The sequence below is a fragment of the Rhinolophus sinicus genome, chromosome 12, assembly GCF_057876585.1.
Source record: "Rhinolophus sinicus isolate RSI-liver-muscle chromosome 12, RSI-T2T, whole genome shotgun sequence".
Classification (NCBI taxonomy): domain Eukaryota; kingdom Metazoa; phylum Chordata; class Mammalia; order Chiroptera; family Rhinolophidae; genus Rhinolophus; species Rhinolophus sinicus.
Genome location: NC_142512.1, coordinates 36,196,042 through 36,220,289, shown reverse-complemented (window position 1 = coordinate 36,220,289; position 24,248 = coordinate 36,196,042). Strand labels below are relative to the sequence as shown.

The window sequence follows — 24,248 nt, the reverse complement described above, 5'->3', positions numbered from 1 at the left end:
GCCCAACAACTAATCTTAACGTTAATAAATGTGTTTCTATTGCTTGAGCCCTAAAGTCAATCAACCATAAAAAATATTCACTGAATGCAATTCAGACGTCCAGTCCCATGTTAACTACCAGCCTCACCACTACCAATTTCACTGCTTAGTTTGAAAAAAGAGAAAATGTTGCCGGCCTTGAAGATCCAGGAAAAGATTCAACTTACAGTTTAAAAAAAGGACTGTTTATATTATCAAGAACTGAGAGGGTCTCCTCAATATAGAAATTTTCTTCCTTTAAACAATTTTTCTACCATGTTTGCCTTTAAATAGCAAGCCACTTAGAAGTCACAAAAATTATTTCTCCATCTCTTCACCCCTGGATATTAGATGGACAAAAACTCAGTAAAATCAATGTAAAAAATCTGGAATAGTCAGGTATTCAAATAAAAAAGGGAAGCTTTGGACTCTAGATACAAACTCACTTCAAATATTAAATACTTATAGAACTCACAAATAAATTCATTTCTAGGGGATTGAGTCTCCAAAGTTACAAAATGTGGGTAAGAGTTAGTACAACCACCTTGTCTTTACTGCCAGAGGTAGTGACTTTAAGAACTGTCTTGAAGGTCATTTTATTGGGTGTTCCAAAATCAATTCTTCACAACGAGAAAAGGGTATCAGTTAAATAAACTGTTAGAATAAGAATAGAACAAGTCAATATATTCATAAGCTTTTGCTGTCCTTGGGCCCTGAATTCTAGTTCAGGCTTTGCAGATATTTTTCTAAATCTGAGTTTTCTCATCTTTAAAATGGGGGCAACTGTCCAAGAATCTCTAAGGTCCTGTCTAGAGCTACAGTTCTATGCCCCTTTGGAAATATTGTTAAAATTATACCTACTTCTCTTTTTAAAAACTAAAAGCAATACACCTACAGAATAAATAATCCAAAAGTTATAGAAGCTATAATTGAAAACTGAAAGTTTCCTTCCAGATACCCAAATCCCTCTTCTAAAGACAACCGTTTTCTTTTGTAGCCTCAGAAACAAAAAAAATGGGGCATATACCAGCAAATAAATTCATTCATATTCTCTCTCTCTCTCTCTCTCTCTCTCTCTCTCTCATATTCCCTGGAGGCACACATATACATCATTCTTTCTAAAGGTTGCAAAGAATTCTATTGTACCCTGATGTGTATTTTGCTACTGCAAACGAGCAAATAGGTATATTTGAACATAGGTGAAAACAAGCCCAAGAGCCTTGTGCATTGTTTATTTTGACAGATATTGCCAAACTGTCCTACAAAGTGTTGTACCAACGATATATAATATTTATTCCTTGCATGATTCCCTGGTTCCCCGCACCTTTGAATATCTCTACCCTCTCGATATACTATTCATCCATGATGGCCAAAGACAGAGACATAAACAAACCTTTAAGCAGAACTGCCAGTGAGACTTAGACCAAAAAAAAAAAAGGCCAGAAATGTCTTTTATGAATTAAGTGGACAAACTCCAGCCAAAAAATGGTATGTGGTACTTGTTTGTTTATAAGATTTAAGTGTTGCTGTTTCCTTCAGATGTTTGTAAATGAAGATACCGACAGAAAATAAATTTGGGGGGTTTGGAGGGGAAGCACAAAGAGAGTAGGTGAACAACTTGTATTAATATTACGGATTCTATAATCCCAAGGAGACCCAATTCTGTCTTAGATCAGGATGTGGATTTAGTAATGTGTATGGCTCAATTCTTCCACATATAATCTGGCCAATTTTACTCAGAGACGATTATCAGCATAGTAAAAAGTCAATTAAGTTCCTTATCTTTATCACTGGCAAGGGGTCCCTATTAATTCAGTTTTTTACCCCAAAATTAATTGGGATAATGCATGATTCCAGAGGTCATAAAAGTGTTAATAAAGCACACAGGAAGTAACTCTTACTGTATTTTAAAAGTGTTTTTATTAAATAATTGGGCTAATGCCTACCATGTAGTATTAGGGGGTGCAAAAGTAATTGCGGTTTAAAAGGTTAAAAAATTGCAAAAACCACAATTACTTTTTGCACCTAACAGATACTCAGTAAGTACCTTAATTAAGTTTATACATACAATCCACTTTGAGGTGGGGGGGGGGTGCGCATATAAGTTTCTAAAAACAACATATAGATAAAAGTTCTCATTTTACTGTCCTATAATTTGCTATTACAGCTGGCCCTTGAACAGCATGGTTTTGAACTGCATGGGTCCACTTATAAGCAGATTTTTTTCAATAAATATACAGTCAGCCCTCTGTATCCCCAGGTTTCACATCCACAGGCTCCGTGGACGCAGAGAGCCAAATGTGTGCATTGTTCCACACCGTTTTATATAAACAACTTGAGCATTAGCGTATTTTGGTATGTGCCCATGGGTTTCTGGAACCAATCTTCCGCAGGTACTAAGGGATGACTGCAGTTAAGTACATGTGGATTTTCAACTGCAAGGTCAGTGTCCCCAACTCCTGTGTTGTTGAAGGTCAGCTGTTTAAGTATTTATTACTATGTCTTCAGTGGCAGTACGCTATCATATTTTAGGGGGGAAAGGAAAAACTATACTTTGGTCTTACACTAAAAAATGATTTTAAAATTTTTTTCATTTAGATTCAGGGAAATGCAGTATATCTAATGCAGTATATTTGTTTTCAGCAGAAACTCCCTCTGATTTTATTTAAAAAAGCAGGAAAATACAACTTAGGAACACCCACTATGAGATTATTTCCAACATATTCTGTCCTCTCCTCACCCAAGTAAACCAACCACACGTAACACTAAATCCCTTAACAATACTGTCCCGAGTTTCTTCTATTACCAGGGGATCACACACAAAACAAACAAACAGAAAACAAAATCCCTCACAATTTTAAACATCAGTTGGAAGCACTCAGAATCAAGGCCAACCTTATAAACACCTACAATGAAACTAACCAAGCACAGCAAGTCCTTTGCTGATGGCCAGAAGCATCTCTTTCAAAATGAGGGCGGTCTTCTCCGCCCTTGTTCTGACTACACCACAAGTGATCAGCGGTGCTCAACACCAGCCACTGGACTCAGAGGACGCAGTTCCAGGTATCCAACAAGGCATCAACTAGGAAAGGGACGGGGAAGTTGAACCAATGGGACACAAAGTCAAATAAATGGGTTACTTGGCAAGGGTCCTGTCCATGATATTACCAAAATATCATGTGGGATGTCCCCAAATTGTAACACTAATAAAGAAACCCTTACCTGTAGGCATATGATTTGGATAGGCCCTTTAAGATTGACTGCAGCTAAAGAAAAATTAAAGTCTTCTAGTTGCTGGCAAATTCTACCGAGTGAAGTTCAATGTCCTATCTACCAGACTGAATTCCACACATTTGTAGACAAAAATTTTAGATTATTTATAATTTTCAAATAAAAAATTATAAATCAAAGAAAAACAAATATTCCAGTCATAATTAAAGAAGCAGGCCTCACACTGAGATGAAATAATTACATCCTTCAATACAATCCACTGTTTCCAAGACACACAAGAGTCTGTTTCTTGGACTTGGTATTAAGTGGGAATGGATCAAGGAGAGAAAATATGATTACTTGAAACTAATCCAAAAATCAAATCTAAAGACATTTAACACTGAGCTTGCAGATACTATCAAGAACAAACTAAACCAATATTTGGTTGGGTTGCTGTGTTAAATGGCCAGCTACTATGACATAGAAGAAAATAATGGTTCATGATTGGCCGTTAAGTCTGGTAACCAAAGTGCGTACTGATTGGTTCCTGCCCATACTTGCCACAAAGTTAATCCAATAAAATCATGTAATGCAAATAACTTCCAAAAGTAAGTAGTTTTTGTTCATTGAATGAGTCTTTCATGAGTATGTACTCTACACAAAGCATAGTAGTCAAGGCACAGTCCAGTAGAATGAAGGTGTCTTAGTTTTCTACTGCTGCATAAAGATTACCAAAAACTGATGTCCAATGTCCTTGAGGCTGACACATTATTTATAATTAGCCCAATCACCCCTATTAATGTCACATGTCTAGAAACTTTGACTTTCACAACTGATGTTAATTGAGCTAATTCAAAATATCTTTACATTATAGTCCTCACTATTCCAGAAAGAAATTATGAATTTTATTTTAATTCCTACCATAATTGAAGGAAATGAAAACTTATTTAAAAAGAAATTTTAAAAATTTTTAAAAAATACTGCAGATAATCTGTAGTGAAATCAATCACAATTTACTGGTGAAAAAAAAACAACCGGAGTCAGTACAGCGCTCACTATCCAGTTTGTAGACTCTTCAGATCCTTTGTTGACTGTCTTCAAATAGTGATAACCGAGTAGGAGGAGAATATAAATTTAAATCCACCAATTTTCTCGTTTGTGAGTTTGGTCAAGGAATTGGTGAGAAAGTTAAGAGAAATTTGTTAAAAGGAGGTTTTGACATTATAAAAAGTTCTAACCAGATCCTATTAAAAGAGTACAAGAGAAGAGCACCCACAGAACTCTGGGATAAATTCTAAATACATTTCTTTTTCATTTAACAATTTTTTTTTTAATTGGGGAAGGGGAACAGGACTTTATTGGGGAACAGTGTGTACTTCCAGGACTTTTTTCCAAGTCAAGTTGTTGTCCTTTCAGTCTTAGTTGTGGAGGGCGCAGCTCAGCTCCAGGTCCAGTTGCCATTTCTAGTTGCAGGGGGCGGAGCCCACCATCCCTTGCGGGACTCGAGGAATTGAACTGGCAACCTTGTGGTTGAGCCCACTGGCCCATGTGGGAATCGAACCGGCAGCCTTTGGAGTTAGGAGCATGGAGCTTCAACCGCCTGAGCCACTGGGCCGGCCCTCTTTCAACAATTTTTATGTACAGTAAAATTTACCTTTTGCATAAAGTTATACAGTCCGTGAATTTTGACAAAATTCACATATAATCATCACCACATTCGAAATACAAAATAGTTTATGTATAAATTTTAGGACAACCACCATAAATAAGTTATCTAAAGCACTTATTTCAAAAGATTTCTACCAAGTGAAAACAGATAAAACGGGACATAAAAATTTAAATAAGGATTTAATGAAAATAGAGGAATACTGGCTCCTCTCTACTTTTACTCCTGCCTTCTAACCAATCCAAACTACAATCGCTCACATTTCTTTAATTCCCATGGCATCAGTTACCATGTTCAAGCGTTATCTCTTTTATGCCAAAAACCAACTTCCTGCTATGAGAAACCAACTTCCTGCTATGAGACATCTCGTGGCTATTTCATAGGCATCTCAAACTCAGCAAGTCCAAAATGGAAGCTCATCTTTCCCCAAAAAACTCTTTTCCAGTGACCCTACCATTCATCCAAGTGCTCAAACTAGAAACCCAGGTGTTAGCCTTAACTCCCCACCCTCCCTCACTATCTCACCACCAGTTTAATCAATCACTATGTCATGTCAATTTTACTGCAGAAATACATCCCCAAACCATCTATTTATCTTGATCCCCACAACCAACCATCAGCTTAATTAGTTCAGGACATTAGTAAAGTGCAATATCACCTTAATTAATGTACTACTTTCTTAATTCATTCCTGCAGAGTACGCTGTTCTTGTGCCACGGCATCTTTGCATATAACGTTTCCTCTACCCAGAATGCCTTTCCTGCATCTTTGTAAAACATCTACTCCAATCTCTCCAAGTAGAATTAAACGCTTCCTCCTCCTCACTCTTAGTGCGTACACCTGTTGCTGTTGTAATTATGTCTTTCCAACTGGACTGAGAGTCTCAGGAGAGACTCTCACTTAGCTGTGTTATATTCACCTTGGTAAGCTGGGTGTCTAGGCAGTGCCCAGCAAATAGTAAGTGCTTAACAAATGTTTGAAAACCTAATGAGTGAATATATCATGATCCAGATTAAAGGACCTCAAGGATTTTTACTTCCCTTTGCTAAGATTCCATGTTAACCAAGTGATATCCTGCTTAGTCCATCCAACACAGTAGTTACTAGTTGTATGATTTCAGGACAAGTTATCAAAAAGCTTCTCTGTGCCTCAGATTCCTCACCTGTAAAACACAGATAAGAATACCTCCTTCATAAGGTTATTGTGAAGATTAAATTAAATACATGTAATGCTTAGAGCAGTACCTGACACACAGTAAGTGTTCAGTAAACGTTAGCTACTGTTATTAGTTTTTTAATAATACCCTGATGTTCGGAAGGGAATGGACTGAGCAGGCACATGTTTTCTAGGTCATGAAACAGACTACCCCTCACTGTACAGTAATGAAGTGGCATTCTGCTTTCTCTGCCGGCGCCTTGTTGCTTGGTTAGCCACTTTTCCATGAGACCAATCAACCCTGATGACAATGAAGAGACGGAGTTTACTTGCAAAACTGAGGAATGTATCCTGAATCTTGAAGATCCCATCAAGTTAGCAGCATCCTGAGAGGGCGTGTAAGTAGAGCTAGTTGGTCACCTTATGATAACTTACAGTCTCTCTACAAAGCAACATTTTGGTCAAAGATAGTATAGTGAGAGGAATGTGATGCTAGGAGGGAGATACTTAAAGTACGCCACTAACTAGCTTTGAATATGACTGTGTACTTCAAAGGGAAAGTCTGAGTTTAACATAAAGTACTAGTCAGCTCTCAATTATCCACACTAAAGGAGGTGAAAAGTGGTATAAATAATTCAAAACAGATAGTAAAAAAGAAATCCTTAACATTTTACTTAGTAACGTATTATGTAATTTCCCCTACAGATTTATATCCAAAATTGTATCTGGGCTAAACTAATAATAAATGTATTTACACAGCCTGGCCATACATTAAAGACATCACGGGAGTGAGTTAAAAATAAAAGGAAGCCAGCATGAGATGAATTCATACAGATAATTTACATAAGGATAATTTAAAACTGACTATTATTATATAATAATTCCTCTCAACATCACAGTATCCTCTTGAGGCTCAATCTTAGCCATAAAATTCTTTCAAAAGAAAATCTCCAAATGTCACTTAAAAATAAAAGATGAGAACAACTGAGTTTCTAATGGTGAATCAATTTAGACTTCGGAAGCCATGAGAGAACCATCCAATTGAGGATTTTCACTCCACAGATCGGGAGGCGCATTACTGTGCCTGGAGAGCTAGAAGTGGGTATCAGCCTAACTGTAGGCCAATTTATTTCAAACAATCAAGGTATCCTTGAAACGTTACGTAACAATCTCAGTGCCAGAAAGTACACTTCAGTGACTATCTTGTCTAACCCCTTTGATTTTATAGAAGAAACTGATATCCACAAAAGTTGCAAAATGTCTGTCAAACTACATAATAGAAAAAACATTTCAGTATTTGGAAGTTTATTAAAATTTTGAGATATATTTGACATATAACACTATTAGTTTTAGGTGTACAACATAACGATTTAATGTACGTATATATTGCAAAATGATTACCACAATAACTTTAGTTAACACCCATCACCACAGTTACAAAAAAATACTTTTCTTGTGAAGAGAACTTGTAAGAACCACAGGAAGTTCATCATTTAAATAATTCACTTATATAAATAACCTCCTACATTTCTTATAAAAAGAAACTTTAATATTTTTAGTTTGCTTAAATTAGGCCATATCTAGGTATCTGCTTTATCTTATACGTAGATCCATGATCCATCCATACTGTACAACTTCAAGTGTACTAAAAATAAAATCAGTCCTGGGCTATAACTTTACTCCCCTGCAAACCTCTCCACTATGCCACAACATGAATGTTTCTCTCCCATTAGTCTAGCAGCTGGACTCTACTATTTGTCAGCTTATACATACAACCATGTGCCTTCCCCAAATTTGTTCAGAAAGCCAGGAATGTTCTCCTACTTCTTATCTGAATATTACCCTCTGGATCCAGGTCAAATTCCACCTTGCCTCAAAGTTTTTCCTAACCACCCAGTTCACTCTGCATTCCTATCATACAGAGGGTGCCAAAAAAATGTATACACATTTTAAGAAAGGAAAAAAACTGTATTAAAATTGTAATACTCCATATATACTGATAATAAAAGATGGATACAAGTCACGCATGACTTCTGCAATTACACATTGCTACCATAATTCAATTCAACTTCAAAAAGTAATACATAGATAACATCGCTTAAAAATGTGTATACATCTTTTTGGCAAGCCCGGTATTGTCACTCTCTTGATAGTTAACAAATGTTACTTGGAATCCATTACCTGATAATTACCACAGGATGCCCAGAATTGTAACTGTTCTGTGTATATGTCTTTCCCTACCCCAAAATTCTCTTGGTAGGTCTAGTGACACCTAGAACTAGGTACTTAAAAAACAAAACAGCTGGTAGGAGAATAAAATTTATTTTCTCCCATTTATTAAAATGTCCTTTAATGCTGCTTACATTTCTTTTCAACTATAAAAATATTTAAGGAGTAATTAGGAAAAATTTAGAACACTGCATATCCTTTACAACAATTCCACTTCAGGAATCCATCCTATGGAATCAGTGTGATAAGTACATAAAAATTTATGTACGAGGATGTTCATCACAGCATAATTTATAAGCAAAAACTGGAGAAAAAGGAAGTTCATTAATAGGGAATTGGTCAAATAAAATATGATGCACCTATACCATAGAATTCTATGTAGTTACTTTAAAAGATTATTTTTAAGTAACATGAAATTTTAACTTTTTCTTTTTTTTTCTATTTTTCCATTTTTTTATTACAGAAAAATCAAATCTTTTGACTGAAAAAAATACAGTGTAGATTTTGAAATCACACACAACTGTTTTTAAGGATTTGTGTGTATAGTGGATTACTCATTCACTACCATCACCACCACTTAAGGAGTAACACACTAGCTCATGAAGAGAGGCAGTCCCTAACAACTGTGTTTCCCTGAAAGTAAGACCTAGCCGGACCATCAGCTCTAATGTGTCTTTTGGAGCAAAAATTAATATAAGACCCGGTCTTATTTTGCTATAAGACCTGGTCTTTATAATATAATGTAATGTAATATAATACAATACAATACAATATAAGGCTGGGTCTTATATTTTTGCTCCAAAAGACGCATTAGAGCTGATGGTACGGCTAGGTCTTACTTTCGGGGAAACAGAATGTGTCAAAGTCCATATGCAATTAACTTCCCTGTTTTCATGTTGTTTCCTCAAGTAAGAAGTTTCTGAAACAACTGACTGATAACTTTCGCTGAAGTAAGTTTCTCACCTATGCAGAGTAGGTTTCCAAAGTGGTGGCAAGGTGGCAATGAGTCAAATCATCATCAAGACAAGTTATATTCCAAAGATCGACCATCACCATCAGTACCATCCCATCATCAGACCACCGGACTACCAAATGGACGAACTATTAAGTTGGTGCAAAAGTGTGCATTTCTGCAATTATTTTTAACCTTTTAAACTGCAATTTCTTTTGCACCAACCTAACACCACTAGTCGATTTAGCATCTCTGGTCAACAGATTTGAGTACTGGGGTGTATACTAAGACCACCATGGGACTCCATGTCTTTGTGTTGACAGGATTTCAATTTCAATGGCTCCCACAGCCATTCCACTTCAGATGCTCTTCCACACTCTCATGCCTTAGCAAGGATCTCTTGGAATTTTCTCTACTTTCCAAATACCAACTTCTGAACTTTTCTCTCTGAATTCCTATCCCGTCTTCCAAGAGGAAGGGAAGAGTCAAGATGAGAAAACAAAGTGCAAAAGCCCTGAAGGAGGACCTGGCTGGGTATACTGGAAGAGAAGGAAAGCTGGTACAGCTTGAACATGGTGAACAATGGAAAACACTGTACAAGAAACAAGTAGAGACCATATGTATCTCAGAGGGCCTACCAGGTCATGGAAAGACTTTGGATGTTGTTATTTTCATAAATTTTGTCACTCCTATGGTGAATCAATGTTATATAAATGAAACCTAGATCTATGTTTCAAACCTCATCTCCTCTTCAAAAACCCAGTGAAATAGTAGATGCAACTGCCTGCCTGCTACGCAGCCTCTCCTAAATGTCAATACATGCAAAGCCAAACACTATCTTTTTCCCCAAACCAGTTCCTCCTATTTTATACCTGCTAAGAGAAGATCATTCATCCAGGCTTGGTGTCTCAAAGCTATCTTTCATTCCTTGCCTACTGTCCACTGCCAATACAGGCTTCACAGGTTCTCAAATCTCAAACCCACTCTTTCTTTTCTAGTCCCATTGCCACTATCCTGCTTCACACTAGCACCAATTCTTGATTAGTGAAATAGGCTAACCAGTTCTTTCCCCATCAAATTTACCCTATGTGATGTCATTAGATACTTCTAAGACCACCAATACACACAGATAATACACAAATTTATTACCTCAAGTTCTGACTTCAAGCTCCACTCATATCTGCCTTCTTAACATATTTATACTTAGCTTCATTCACATCTCAAATTTAACATGTCTAAAACTGAATGCCTGATTTCTGATCTTCCCTCCAAATCCCACACCTACTCCTGCCATTCCTCTCTCTATCTCCCATGTTAGTAAATGGCACCTCTACCCATCCAATTGCTTGAGCCAAAAACCTTGGAGTCATCCTTGACACTTTCTCTTAACTCCCACATTCAATCTATAATTAAATGGATTCTTTAACATACTTCTCAAATCCATCTACTTCTCTCCATTGCCTCTGCCACCGAGTTCCACCTGCAAAGATTCTTATTTGAGTGGTATGAGGTGCAGCCCAGGCTTCGGGATTTTTAAAAGCTCCCAGGTGATTGTAACATGCAGCTAAGGGTGAGAAGCATTGCTCTACAGGTACTGGACTCCCATTAACCTCTCCGACCTCATTTCCATTAATACGACTTTCTCCCTTGCTCACTTAACTCCAGCTATGCTGGCCTCCTTGCTGCTTCCTTGAATTTGCCAGGCACGTCCATTCCTCATCACTTTTGCCCTTGCTATGCCCTCTGTCTGGAGTTCTGGTTCACTCCTTCACCTTCTACAGAGATTTACTCAAATATTACCTTTGTAATATTTAGTGAGATGTTCCCTGGTCATTCTACTCGAAATTTCAACATCCACACCCACCCCAATACTCCCTACCTCTTTCTCCAGCTTTATTTTTCTCCTGGGGACTTAACACCTTTTAACATACAATATTTGTCTTGTTTATACACTTCACGAGAGCAGGGATTTTTGTTTGTTTTGGTCCCTAACTACATCCCTAGCACCTAGAACAGCAACTAACATAAGGTAGAAAATTAATATTTAACTCCACAGCAAGCCAGGCCTTCCCAGATTCCCCCTACTAAATTTAATTTCTCTATTATTCCCCTAATAGTAATTTATTCCTTTCCTTCGTAACATTTACAGCAATTCATAATTACATTTGTGTTTATTTGTTGAAGCTCCTTTCCTAGACTGTAAATTCTATGAGAATAGGGATATTCTACTTGGTTCACCACTATATACACCATTCCTCAGGCTGAAGTGGCACAGAGTAACTATTTAAAAAACAGTCAGTGAATGAATTAATAAATGAATGAGACCAAATACATTTTCTGAAAGCACACTGTGATCATGTTATTTTTTCAGTTAGAAACTTTCAAAGTCTCTCCATCACTTACCATATTAAACCCTAACGACCTGCCCTTGGTAGAAAATCGTCCATGTTCTGGACCAATTTACTTTCCTGTCTCATCTCCCATTGTCCCATGTATCTTTTGCTTCAGAGACACTACACTGTTCATTATTTCTGGTCCACACCCAATACTAACAAACACTGCATTTCCCCACCTCCACATTTTTGCTCATGACATTCCTTCTGCATGAATTCCCTTCCCATCTCTGCCAATCAAAGTCCCAGCCTTCAAAATACCTACCCTTCAAAACCCAGCTCAAAAGTAACCTTCACAAAGACAGTTCTGACTCCCACCCCAACTTCCCCAACTGAATGATCTCTTCCTCTTTTAAATACCAAAATATGCAATACTGGTTTAATTCCCCACTCATTTTAGAACATAGCCCTCCCCCAACTTTTACAAAACCTTTTGTTTATATTCACTCAATAGATATTGGTTGAAATGAAGTCAGTTAACTCCATTACTCCTTTCTTTGTCATAAAACATTTAAGTTGGGAGGGGGGTTCTCTTTAGAAAGACGCTTTAACGACTAAAAGATAAAAAAGCTGGAATGGCCTTCCCTTCTATGCCTTTTATGAAAAGGCAAGATCTTCCCAAATGCAATTTTTGGAGCTCTGATTCTTAAATGTGTTCAACTGCTTGAAAAATAATGTTAAGCTGCAATGTGCTACTATGATGACATAAATTCTATAAGCTCACTAAAATGGGTTACCCCAAGATTATCACATACTTGAAAGATTATCTGGCTGAAAATCTGAATACCTTAAACTCTGCTGTCTGAAAATGATTACGCGAAAAACATATCTGTTCAACAAGAAATCGGAAACTTTTATGATCTTCTGAAATATCCCATTCATTTCTACATCATGGTAAGTGACGTTACATAACAGCCTAGCAACCCAGTAAAATTCTACCATGAAACACTTGTTGTACCTCACGTAACAGACCTCTGTTTCCTTACCCACTCCCTCTCATAAGGTTGTGGTTCCCACGTAGTTCATGGATTCCTGGAGGTCCCTTTCAAGGAGTCCACGAAGTCGAAACTATTTCTATAATACTAAGAAATTGTTTGCCTTTTTCACTGTGTTAACATTTGCACTGATGGTACAAAATCAATAATGGGTAAAAGTGCTGATGCCTTAGCATAAATCCAGGTAATGGCATCAAACTGTACTAGAGTCATATGTCTTTCACCACCATGTACTGGTGATTTTAAAAAGTCAATTTCACTTAAGAATGTTCTTGATGAAGCAATAAAAATTATTGATTTTATAAATCTAAACCCTTGAGTATGGATGGGTCTTTTAAATATTCTGTGTGATGAAATGGGAAGTATGCAAAAAGCACTTCTGTAGGCTTCACTCAAGTACAAAGGTTGTCTCCAGGAAAAGCACTTATGACTATCTGAGTTGTGAGTTGAACCGTTTTTTTCACAGAACACTACTTTTACTTGGAACAAAGAACAAAATGCGGTTCTTCATACATGAATATTTAGCTGACATTTTCTTGAAAATGAAGTGAGTCTGTCACTTCAAGGAAAACAACTGGCAGTATTTGTTGCCAGTGATAAAATCCGAGCTTTTAATCAAAAATTAGAATTTTAGAAATCTTATGACTGCTTGACAGATTCCCACTACTTACAGACTTTTCTCATGAGACGAGTGGTGATATTAACCAACGTGTTTTCTTGATATTGCATTATGAAATGTGTCATTTGGAAGATCTGCTTAACTCAATGAAGCAGTATTTCCCAAACGACCCATGCACGATATTGTAAAATCATGTATGGGTAAAAGACCCATTCAAAGCGCCAGACAGACCAATGGATTAATTTAACAGTTACATCAACATGATTTCAGATTCCACACTACAACTTAACTTATAAGAAACTACCAATTATCAAGTTTGGGTATAGTACCAAAAAGACTGTACACAATTGTCTGAAAATACTCCTCCCTTTTCCAACTACATATCTTTTGAGGCCGTATTTTCTTCATATACTTCCATTAAAACAATCTATCATATCAGATTGAATATAGAAGCAGATATGAGAATCTAGCTGTCTTCTATTAAGCCAAGTATTTAAGATATTTGCAAAACTTTAAAAAAATGCCACTCTTGGGGGCGGCCGGATGACTCAGTTGGTTAGAGCGCGAGCTCTGAACAACAGGGTTGCCGGTTCAATTCCCACATGGCCAGTGAGCAGCACCCCTTGCAAATAAAGATTGAAAACGGCGACTGGACTTGGAGCTGAGCTGCGCCCTCCACAACTAGATTGCAGGACAAAGACTTGGAGCTGATGGGCCCTGGAGAAACACACCATTCCCCAATATTCCCCAATAGAATTAAAAAAAAAAAAAATCAAAGTCATAAGAAAAATCTTCTAAAAAAAACCTACTTAAAAAAAAGCCACTCTTTTCACTGTTTTTAGAAGTTCTTTTTCATAAAAATATATTATTTGTGTTAACATGATAGATTTTTTTTTAATACTTAAAAAATGTATTTCTAAAAAATGTTTTGTTTTAATTTCCAATTTGATCAATATCAAGATATAAATCACATAAACAAAAGCTCCTTGGGGTCCTCAATAACTTTTAAGAGTATAAAGAGTCCTGAGACCAAACAGTTTGAGAACAACTGCTCTCGTGCCACCCACCCCAACACTGCTGTTTATACCAAATCTCCCTTCCCCCATCTTCAACCACAGTTGAACCTGGGACAGATATTTGGCCGAAGGGAAATCAAGCCTAAACTGACCAAATCAGATATCACTCAGGAATCTGAATTAAGCCTCACGGATACTGAGGTCTATTTATGTAGGAACCCCAGAGTCCATTAACTCTTATTGCTAAAGTCCTTGGAATTGTTTTGGTTCTAGCCCTTTCTGAGGCTTGGTTGTTCAGCCTTTCTTTGGATTCTATGACAGCTTTTTCCTTTTGATAAATCTTTTATATGAGCTATTTTAAATAGGTTTCTTTTCCTTATGATCAAGAAAGAAAGCCTTAACACCAAAGAACCTCAATGTCGTTACCAAAAGTATTTTATTTTGTGTCCTTATCTGAGATAAAAAATAATAATGTTATCCTCCATTTGAAAGATCGTATCCCTAAATAAAAATGAAAATCAATAAAAAAAAACCTAAAAACTGAATGGAAATTGTAGGCTCATTAAGAACAAGAGACAAACTTAATGATCAGCTACTAGACAAGGCTCGATTTTTTTCTTTTTTGGAGAAGGCCATTCTATATATTGTATCAGGACACTTTAGACAACAAATGGTTTCATTAACATATACCAATCTGACAGGGTTTTTCAGGGAGGTTGATAAACAGAAAAAGAACAAGGTTATTAGTGAGACTTGTCCTACCAGATATGAACAATTATTACAAAGCTATGATAATTAAGACAGCACAGTAGCACAAGATATAAAAACAGATTAATGGTACAGGATAGAGAAGACAGATACAAACCTTCATATATTTGAAAACATAAAAGTGGCATTATAAAGTCGCAGCAGGTAGACATGGCTACTAAGTAAATGATGCTGAAGTACCGGCTAATCCTTATGGAAAGAATATTAAATCCCGACTTCAGGTTAACCTTATGGAAAAAAAATAAATTAGATCCCTACTTCACGCCAAATATCAAAATAAATTCTAGGTGAGTAAGAGACCTATATATGAAAAGCAAAACTTTAAAGCTTTTAGAAGAAAATATAGGACATAATATTACCTCAGTACAGAGGAGAAATCCCTCATTAAGACAAAAAAAAAAAAAAAAAAAATTACACCACAAAGGAAAAACATAGTAAATCTGACTCTGCTAAAGTTTAAAACTTTGTTTCAATAAAAGATAAAATAAACTTGAAAAACAAAATAAAACACACCCATTAGGATGGCTATTATTAAAAAAAAAACAGAAAATAGTAAGTATTGGGGAAGACATAGAGAAACTGGAATCCTGTGCACTGTTGGTAGAAATGTAAAATGGTGCAGCCATTATGGGAAATAGGATGGCAGTTCCTCAAAAAAATTAAAAACAGAATTACCATATGATTCAGCAACTCCACTTCTGGATATATAGCCAAAAGAACTGAAAGCAGGGTCTCAAAGAGATATATATATATATGTTTATCCCCATGTTCAGAGCACACAACAGCCAAAACGTGGAAGCAACCCAAGTGTCCACTAATAGATGAATAAACAAAATGTGGTCTAGACATACAATGAAATGTTCTTTTGCTTTAAAAAGGAAGACAATTATGACACATGCTATACCATGGATGAATGTCAAGGATATTATGCTATGTGAAACAAGCCTGACACAAAAGGACAAATACTGTGTGGCTCCACTCACATGAAATACCTAAGTAGTCAAAATCATAGAAACAGAAAGTAGAATTTATTTCTAAATACCAAGAATTATGTAAATCTCAAATTAAGAAGATGAATTGTTACATACACATTTTTTCCTACAAATAAATAAATACAGGCATATAGATAGGAGGAATTAGAGGCTTTCAGAGAACTACTGCAAGCCCTTCTTTGTTTGATGAAGCTGGTGTCACAGCAGGAAGATTTATGCCAACAGCTTCTTAGAAAGAAACAGTCAGGAATAAAGGTCTTCATCATCAAATAAGAGTTACTGTCTGAATGTTTAATTCCCACTCTGAGGTCTGCATCTCCCAAAGTGGCTTGACCAGCTTTGCCACACAGAGCAGCTAGGCAACACCTACCAATTCTATTAAAACGTGACCGTAATTGTAAGAATGAAGGCCCAAGCGTTTCCTAAAGAGTCTATACTTTAGAATCTTTTTTCGTATACTGGGAGCTTGCCAAAAACAAAAGTAAAGCTACTGGATCTTAGTAGCAAATGTGTCAGCATAGTCTTTCAAAGTGATTCACCATGCCTGAAAACAAACATGAGAAACAGGTGTGCTTCCCTGAATACACAACCAGAATTTCATATAGGGCCAGTACTGTTTTATGAAACCAGGTTGACACTAGCCTTATAAACTCTGGAATTAAGTGTGACAATATGGTAAAAAAAAAAAAAGATTTCAGATAAATATCAGAATACTGTTATTCTCAGGTTTCGAGTAACTTGAAATCAGGGAGATTACTCAAAATACCACTACATCATGAGAGTCTAAGAAAAAACATTTTCTGCTAAGACAGGAATTAGTCCAGCCACTAAAACCAGCTTACAGTGCAGGTCCCCTGTATCTTTCATTTGCATTAACCTTCATTAGTGTGGTGGAGTTTCAGAAAACACGGACGCACCGACATTTCTCCTGAGTCTACAGTACAAGATAGAAATCCACAGGATTCAGCACTGTTCCAGACCCTGAGTTAAGACAGCTAGATATTAGAGTTAATGGCCTATCTAAAATGTTTCCCTAATTAAGAACAATTTGTCTCACTCCTTTTTTATTATGAAAATCTAGTGATAATGAAAAAAATATGCTATTACAGCATATTACATAACACTCCAACTGTGTGGAGAAATGCATGTAAACAAGGAAAATCGAGGAAAGACAAAGACATACTTGTGCATATACACACAAATATGTTTTTATATAACAATCAAAACCCCACATCTCCCAGAAAGCTTATGAACAATTTCAGTCTCTAAATTTCATTTTGTGTACCTTTCATCTCATAAAAACAGCACAGTTGCTCATGAGAGAAGAAAATTCCCCGATCTCTTTTACAGCGAACCTTATATTAAGGGGGGCAGGGGGCAGGGAAGCAATGCTCTCTTCAGAGATACTACCTGTCTTTCACAAAGAGTATTCAGGACAAGGAATCTGTGAGGTGTAAGACCCAGAATCCAGCAATGCCAAGTGGCACAGAAGTGAGTCAAACACTAGATGCATTGTGTTAAAATAAAGGCACCTTTAGTTTTTAGAATTTGGTTCCAGAAGCTCCATAAGGAGATGAACAACATAATGTATTAAAAAAGAAAAAAATGTGACACTAATACACACACACACTCATACACACACACAGGTGAGGCTTCCACATCCAAGACAGGAAAATACTGAGTCAGGAACTCCTTGAACTAGAGAGCAAGGAAGTGCTCATACACCAAACTTAAAGGGCTCCCACAGGCCAAATATGAGACATTTTGAGCATTAAAAAAAACTCTGTAATTGTTGGTAAAACACAGAATAAATGAAAATCCATGACTTTATAATAATACTAATACAAAGAGAGTGAAAAAAGAAACAATTCATTTGCCACCATTAGAGTTGATTCTTTTTTTTAACTTTCATTTATCTTAAGTGTGTTTTTCCAGGACGTGTCAGTTCCAAGTCAAGAAGTTGTTTCAATCTATAGTTGTGGAGGGCGCAGCTCACATGCGGGGAATGAACCCTGGTGTTATGAGCATCGAGTTCTAACCACCTGAGCTAACCAGCCACCTGAGTTGATTCTTATACCATCCATCTCCTTTACTCAGAAAATTGTTAAAGGGAAAAATTAAGAATATACCTGAACTTTCTGTTAGAAATTATAATTTATTCCTAACTGACGAGGGAATATTTTACAGAATATTGGGGAAATGGCAGGATTAGAAAATTACCATTTTGCAAGAAGCAAAGAAATAACTGATTCAGGCAAGGCTCATTAGATGAAAGATTGCTGGAGAAGCGAAACAGTGTGGTGCCAAAGTATCGCCACTTTGCAGATTACTTGCTACCGTGTTTCCCCAAAAATAAGACCTAACTGGAAAATAAGCCCTAGCATGATTTTTCAGGATGACATCCCCCGAACTTAAGCCCTAATGCATCTTTTGGAGCAAAAATTAATATAAGACCTGGTCTTATTTTCGGGGAAACAAGGTCATTACAAAGAGAAAAACAAGTCTTCACAATGGAGAGATCTGGTATTTATCATCTTAAAAAAATGATCACACTCAGCATCATTAATAGTGGGACAGGATGTTTCCCTTATTGTGACACAGTATGAGATACAGAACAACACCTATGAAGTATTCTTATCAAAAAATATTTAACCTGAATCTAATCAAGCCTTTAAACTTCACTGCCAGTTTATAGGAAATACAGGGATAAAGGAACAAACTACATGAAACTGTGAGGAAACAATCAGAAAATTCCAGATGTGACATATTCTGTAAGACAAATGGCACAGTCTCTTCAAAAAGTCAATATCATGTGGCTTCTAAATAAATTGTTCTAGATTTAAAAAGAGACTAGAGAGACACCTTTGGAGAAAAAATTACCAATAGCTAAAAGGTGTCTCCTTCGAGACAACTGGGAAAATCTGAACATGAACTGGACATTAGATGGTATTAGGAAATTACTGGTAATTGCTTTACCTTGACAATATATTTTAAGAACAATTAAGTAAAACAATATCTTTATTTTAAGAAGATGTATCTAATGTATTTAAGGTATTAAGGTGTCATGAGGTCTGTAATATATTAATAAAAATTTACATATATATATATAAACACACATGCACATTGATAAAGCAAATATAGCAAAATGTGAACAACTGTTGAATCTATGGGATAACTAGAATAAAAGTGATTAACTGTACTAGTCTTTCAATTTTTCTGTGCGTTTAAAATTTTTCACTTAAACAACCATTAAAAAAAAAAAAAAAGGAGGGGGAGGGGACGCAAAATGCACTTCCTCCAGGAAGGCATCCCAAATGAACTCTCCAAACCTTAATCACTACCATGTTTCTCTGAAAACATAATATAAGACCTAGTCTTATAATATATATTACAGTAAAATAATATAGTAAAATAATTACTGATATTATAGTAAAATGAAACCAGGTCTTATATTAATTTTTGCTCCAAAAGACGCATTAGAGCTGACTGTCTGGCAACTCGGTAGTAGTTTACAAAGCCCTCTCTGCATAGAGACAGTGTATTACTCTTACCATTCTGTTGTCTAACTGTTCTCTGATTATTTCATATATTGAGTAGATTTGCTTTTCCAACAAGACTGTAAGCTCCTTCAGGCACAGACATCTTTTAATACTTTTCTATTTCCTTACAGCTCATGGTGAAGTATTCTACAATTGGTAGATGTTTAAAAAGTACTAATAAAAATATTCTGTGTAGGTACTCAGTAAAGTACCTTAACTGAGTTAGCTTTTTAATTACTCAACAGAAGGGCAGTTCACTTGTATAAACAATTTTGAGTCATAGCTATTAAACGAGATCATAAAACATCACTTATGGGCTTAAAGAATTTCATACAGAAAAACTAGTTCTAATAGTTAAAGAAAGAAATTAGAATATAGGTTTTACATGTCTGCCTAGCATTGTCATGCATTTGCTGTGTTATCCAGGCATCTGACTTTATTCTCATGACATTATTCTTCAGGCGAATAATATCTTCCACCACCACTCACATCTGCAAAACAGCGACGGTATTTATCCACAACTCCTGGGTGTAATGAAGCTTAACAAGCTATATAATGAAGTTTAAAATCTTACATAAAAGACTGCACAAAAGTTTTTGACAACACAGTGTTGGTGAGGAAAGAGGTAGTCTCATACTCTGCTGGCAGGAATATAAATTCATACAACCTCTGTGGAAAGCAATTTAACAATATCTAACAATATTAAAAATGCATATATCCTCTAAAAACTTCTATGAATTTACCCAACAGACACCCACGTACATAAAAAATATATACAAGGAATTAACTGCAGCTCTGGAAACAACTTAAATATCCAATAATAAAAGTTGGATGAATGATGGTACATCTATGCAATGGAATACCTGCCATCTTTCAGAAAGAGGTACTCTATGTACTGTATGAAATGATGGCCAAGATATATTAAATGAAAAAAGAAAACTGCAGAATAATGGGTATAAGTTTACATCATTTGTGTAAAACAACAAATAAAAACACAACCATCAAAGAATATATAGTTGTATATGCTTGTAAAAGCACTGACTGTCTCTGGAAGGGTAAACAAGATACAGGAAACAAAAATTTCCCTTGGGGAGGGTAACTAGATGGATAGGGAGGGCAGTACAATAAAGATTTTTCATTCTCTTGTATCTATGTACTTTTTGAATTGTGTTTCATATGTATGTGCGTCTTAACCATTTAAAAAAGTTATTTTTAAAAAAACACTGCTATGCACCAGTAAGAATTATTTAATGAAATTCATCTTAATCCTAAAAGCATTTCATGCGTTGGTACCATAAAAATTTTAAATGAGGTTTCAGTAGCTTCAACCAGACAAAATGTTTCCAGATAAAAACAAAGCATCCTAGATGATGGAAGCCTACTGAGAAAGCAAATGGACATTTATTACCTCAACAGCTTTAATTCCAAGATTTTACCAGAACTTGATGAAATTCTGGACATAGGCAACACTAAACATCTTCAAGTACCAAACTAACTACTATAAAGAACTCTAAAAAGAGAAGTCCCCAAGTACCAAATAGACACCAACCACCCTCACCCTCTAAGTGTGGGCCTGTTTCAGGAACTTATACTTCCCAGTGTTCACACAAGGAAAAAAAACAGATGAGTCTTCAGCTCTTTCCCAGGACACAGGATGAGATATGCCCCCCAAATTCCTAGCTTCCTGTGTCATCTCTTAGCTCCACTGTAACCATGGCAACAGAAAACCACAAAAGACAGCTGAACCATGCAAAGACTAGTTAAATGGGGAAGTGAAAAAAATACATATATACTTTAAGGCCCAAGAACATAAGGTCCTTGAGTTAAAAACGGCAACCCAAAAAGCCTTAAGAGAATACCAAAGAAAGGACACAAAGGAAAGAGAATAGAAAATAAGGCCTAATGTATCCCATTCCCAATTATCCAGACAGGAGACAGGATTAGCCAAGACAAGAGAAAAACACACAAAATGTCCCCCGCTCCCCAAATTTAGCTATTCATTTCAACACTACTCAGCATACCTTCTGTTTCTAAGAGTTTATCATTTCCTTACCCTGTTCTGATGGCAGAGGTAAGAAGCAGCACAGTATGCAAAAGCGTGGCAACACGGAAGCAAATTAAAGGGCCATGAATAATCTGCCAACTGAAAAACCCAGGGCCTAGATCACTGAAATATTACTGTACTTCAAAGTTCCTTGTTTTAAATTGCTGTTCACTACTTGCAAATGTGAAAGAAACTTACTTAAAAGTTAAAACCTCCACTGGGTAAGTTATCGTCCACCAGTAGTTTCAGATTGCTTTTGTTTGCATGGGATGTTCAGAGCATCAATAATGTACAGCTAAAACAAAAGCGCTAAGGAAGATCTTTTACAATGCAAGAGGCAAACAGGTCACACTAAGAGGGCTGGAAATGAGAGAACCTTGATCTTGATTTACAGCTACTACTCTAAGCCTTATATTGTGTGCTCTTTATCTCTACCTTATCTAGTTGGGTGAAGATAATTAAGAATTTTGCTAAAAAGAAAACCCGCCCTTACTTTCTTTTTTATGACTTAGTCCTCCTCAGAGATTCGACCAAAATCCCCTGCCAGAGTAACTGAGTAGGTTGGAGTGCCTACTCCTAAATTTAGGGGATGTTTGCATTAAAGGTACAGCATGACGATGAGAGTAAAGTAATGCTAGAACTAGAAGCTGCTGTGGCAGTTTCAAACGCAGGGTCAGCGTGGGGCACATTAGCTCTGGGAGGAGTTTGTAGCCTGGGAGTCTCTAAGGTAACACCAGATGCGAACAGTGCGTTGTCAATAAAGCCCTCAAATAACTTAAATTCTCCCTGTTGGATAGGAGCAACAGGCTCACTGTCTGGCAGCAATTCTAGCCCACTGCCTGGGGAGAAGGCAGACGCGTGGTCAAGGGGCTCTTTATCCCGCAGGTCCCTGCAACACGGCGATGCGCATGCGCCCCGAAGGCAGCGAACAAGCACCCCTAGCTCGTTCACACTCGCGCATGCGCAGTCACCCATCTCGCCGCAGGCGACAGCTCACTATTTGGCAAGGGGGATGGGGCTGGGAAAATGATGGGGGGGCTGAAGGCAGGGGGCGCGTTTGTGTCTCCTGAATGCTTGGGATTGGAAGAAGGAACGGTTGATGAGGCTCTGGCATTAACAAGCCACGTAACCCAGGATGTGGGAAATGGGGCAGAAAAGAGTATATGTGTGGCTGGTGGGGGGGGCACAAGAGTCGTGGGGGGGGTCAGTCACCTCTTAAGGGAGGCGCCCCCCCCCCCCCGACAGGACAACCCTCTCCCTCGACTCTCCTCCCCCCACTCACCTGAGAGCGGCGGCGACAGCTGCTGGTTCCCGTCCCCCTGCGCTCGCCTCATACTGTCCGCAACATCCGGGACCTGCGGGACCGCCGATACACAAATACACACACACTCGGAGCGCGCACACTCACACACACACATACACACCGACACACACCGGCCGGGGCGTCATGGCGTCAGCACGTCGACGCAGAGAGCGCGGACCCGCCGGGCCCCACCCCGCGCGGCCTCCGCCTACTCTACTCCCCTCCCCTCCCCTCCCTGAGTTCTCCTGCCCCTCCTCCTTCGTCCTCAGACTCCGCCTACTTTTCCTACCGCGCATGCGTCCCAAGGGGTCTCACGGGGCCCGGGGATTTGAGGGGAAGGAGGGGCCTTAGAAGAAAGAGGCGGGAACGCGGAGGGGATCGCGTGCAGAGCGCCACAGGCTGCTCGGAGGTGCGAGGACCAAATAGAGGCTCACCGAGGGAAGGGTCGGGGTGGGCAGAGTAACAATACTCGCATGTAACCACAGCAACTTATGTATGCAAGGAGTTTACGGATGGCCAACGACTTTTGCGTGTATTACCTTGTTTTTTCTAACCAACTCTGTTAGTAAAAGGTTTTTTGGACATTATGATAATGCTAGAGATTCTTTTAAGTAACTTTTAAAATTTAACATTTGGAAACAAAAATAACAAGTACTATGTTGGGGGAGGGAGGTGAGCATAAGTGACAACTAAAAGGAAGCTGATTCAGTGATCATTTGTGACCTTGGACACCTGAGTCCCCAGTTGGCCTCCCATCCTAGTTCCCAAGAGCCATTAGTAATTCCTGAGTTTAGTTAAAAAAATAATAATAAGTCTCAGAGCATCTTGGCCCTGTGAGAAAAAAAAGTTATCTCCCGTTATAATAACGTCAGTGATATAATATTTATTATTGATACTATTCTTTTCTTTAACATAAACTTTAACAATTATTCTTATTGAATCAAGCCAAATAATCTGGAGCAGGCATAATCTCTTAACACATGCACACAAATGCCTGAGGAGGCATTCTACCCCAAAGAGGAACCTGTGGGTCATGGGGTGACAAAGTGTGGGCTCTGCCTTGGGAACAACTTCCGGAAGCCCTGCTGCTGTGGGACTGTCTCCAGGAGACGGTGCTCACCGTCTCTGGCCACATGCATGCTGGCGCCAGGTGGCTGGTGAGTGTTCAGCAAGGAAGGTTGGGAGCCCCTGGGCAAAGCCACAGGGGTTTGGAAATAAACCCCTGACAGCACCAGGCTGTCTTCCAGTTTCAAAAACACAAGCAGACCCTATAATCCGACAGCTTAAAATATCCTAGAAATCATGGACAAAATCTTCCAAACTCCTAGAGCTTGCCCAACCAGAATTTC

The 24,248-nt window shown here is 37.7% G+C and overlaps 1 protein-coding gene across 4 annotated transcripts in view; it reads right to left on the bottom strand.

Annotated features, from left to right (window-relative positions):
* Positions 1-23,109, bottom strand: part of SPOP (speckle type BTB/POZ protein) — a 62,835-nt gene extending 39,726 nt beyond the window's left edge. The window contains exon 1 of one of the 4 annotated variants that reach the window (XM_019740625.2): positions 22,879-23,109. The gene's annotated coding sequence lies outside the window, so the exon portion shown is untranslated. The remainder of the gene's footprint in view (positions 1-22,878) is intronic. The other 3 variants (XM_088802213.1, XM_019740626.2, XM_088802214.1) reach the window with 3 other exon arrangements.
* Between the last annotated feature and the right edge of the window lie 1,139 nt (positions 23,110-24,248).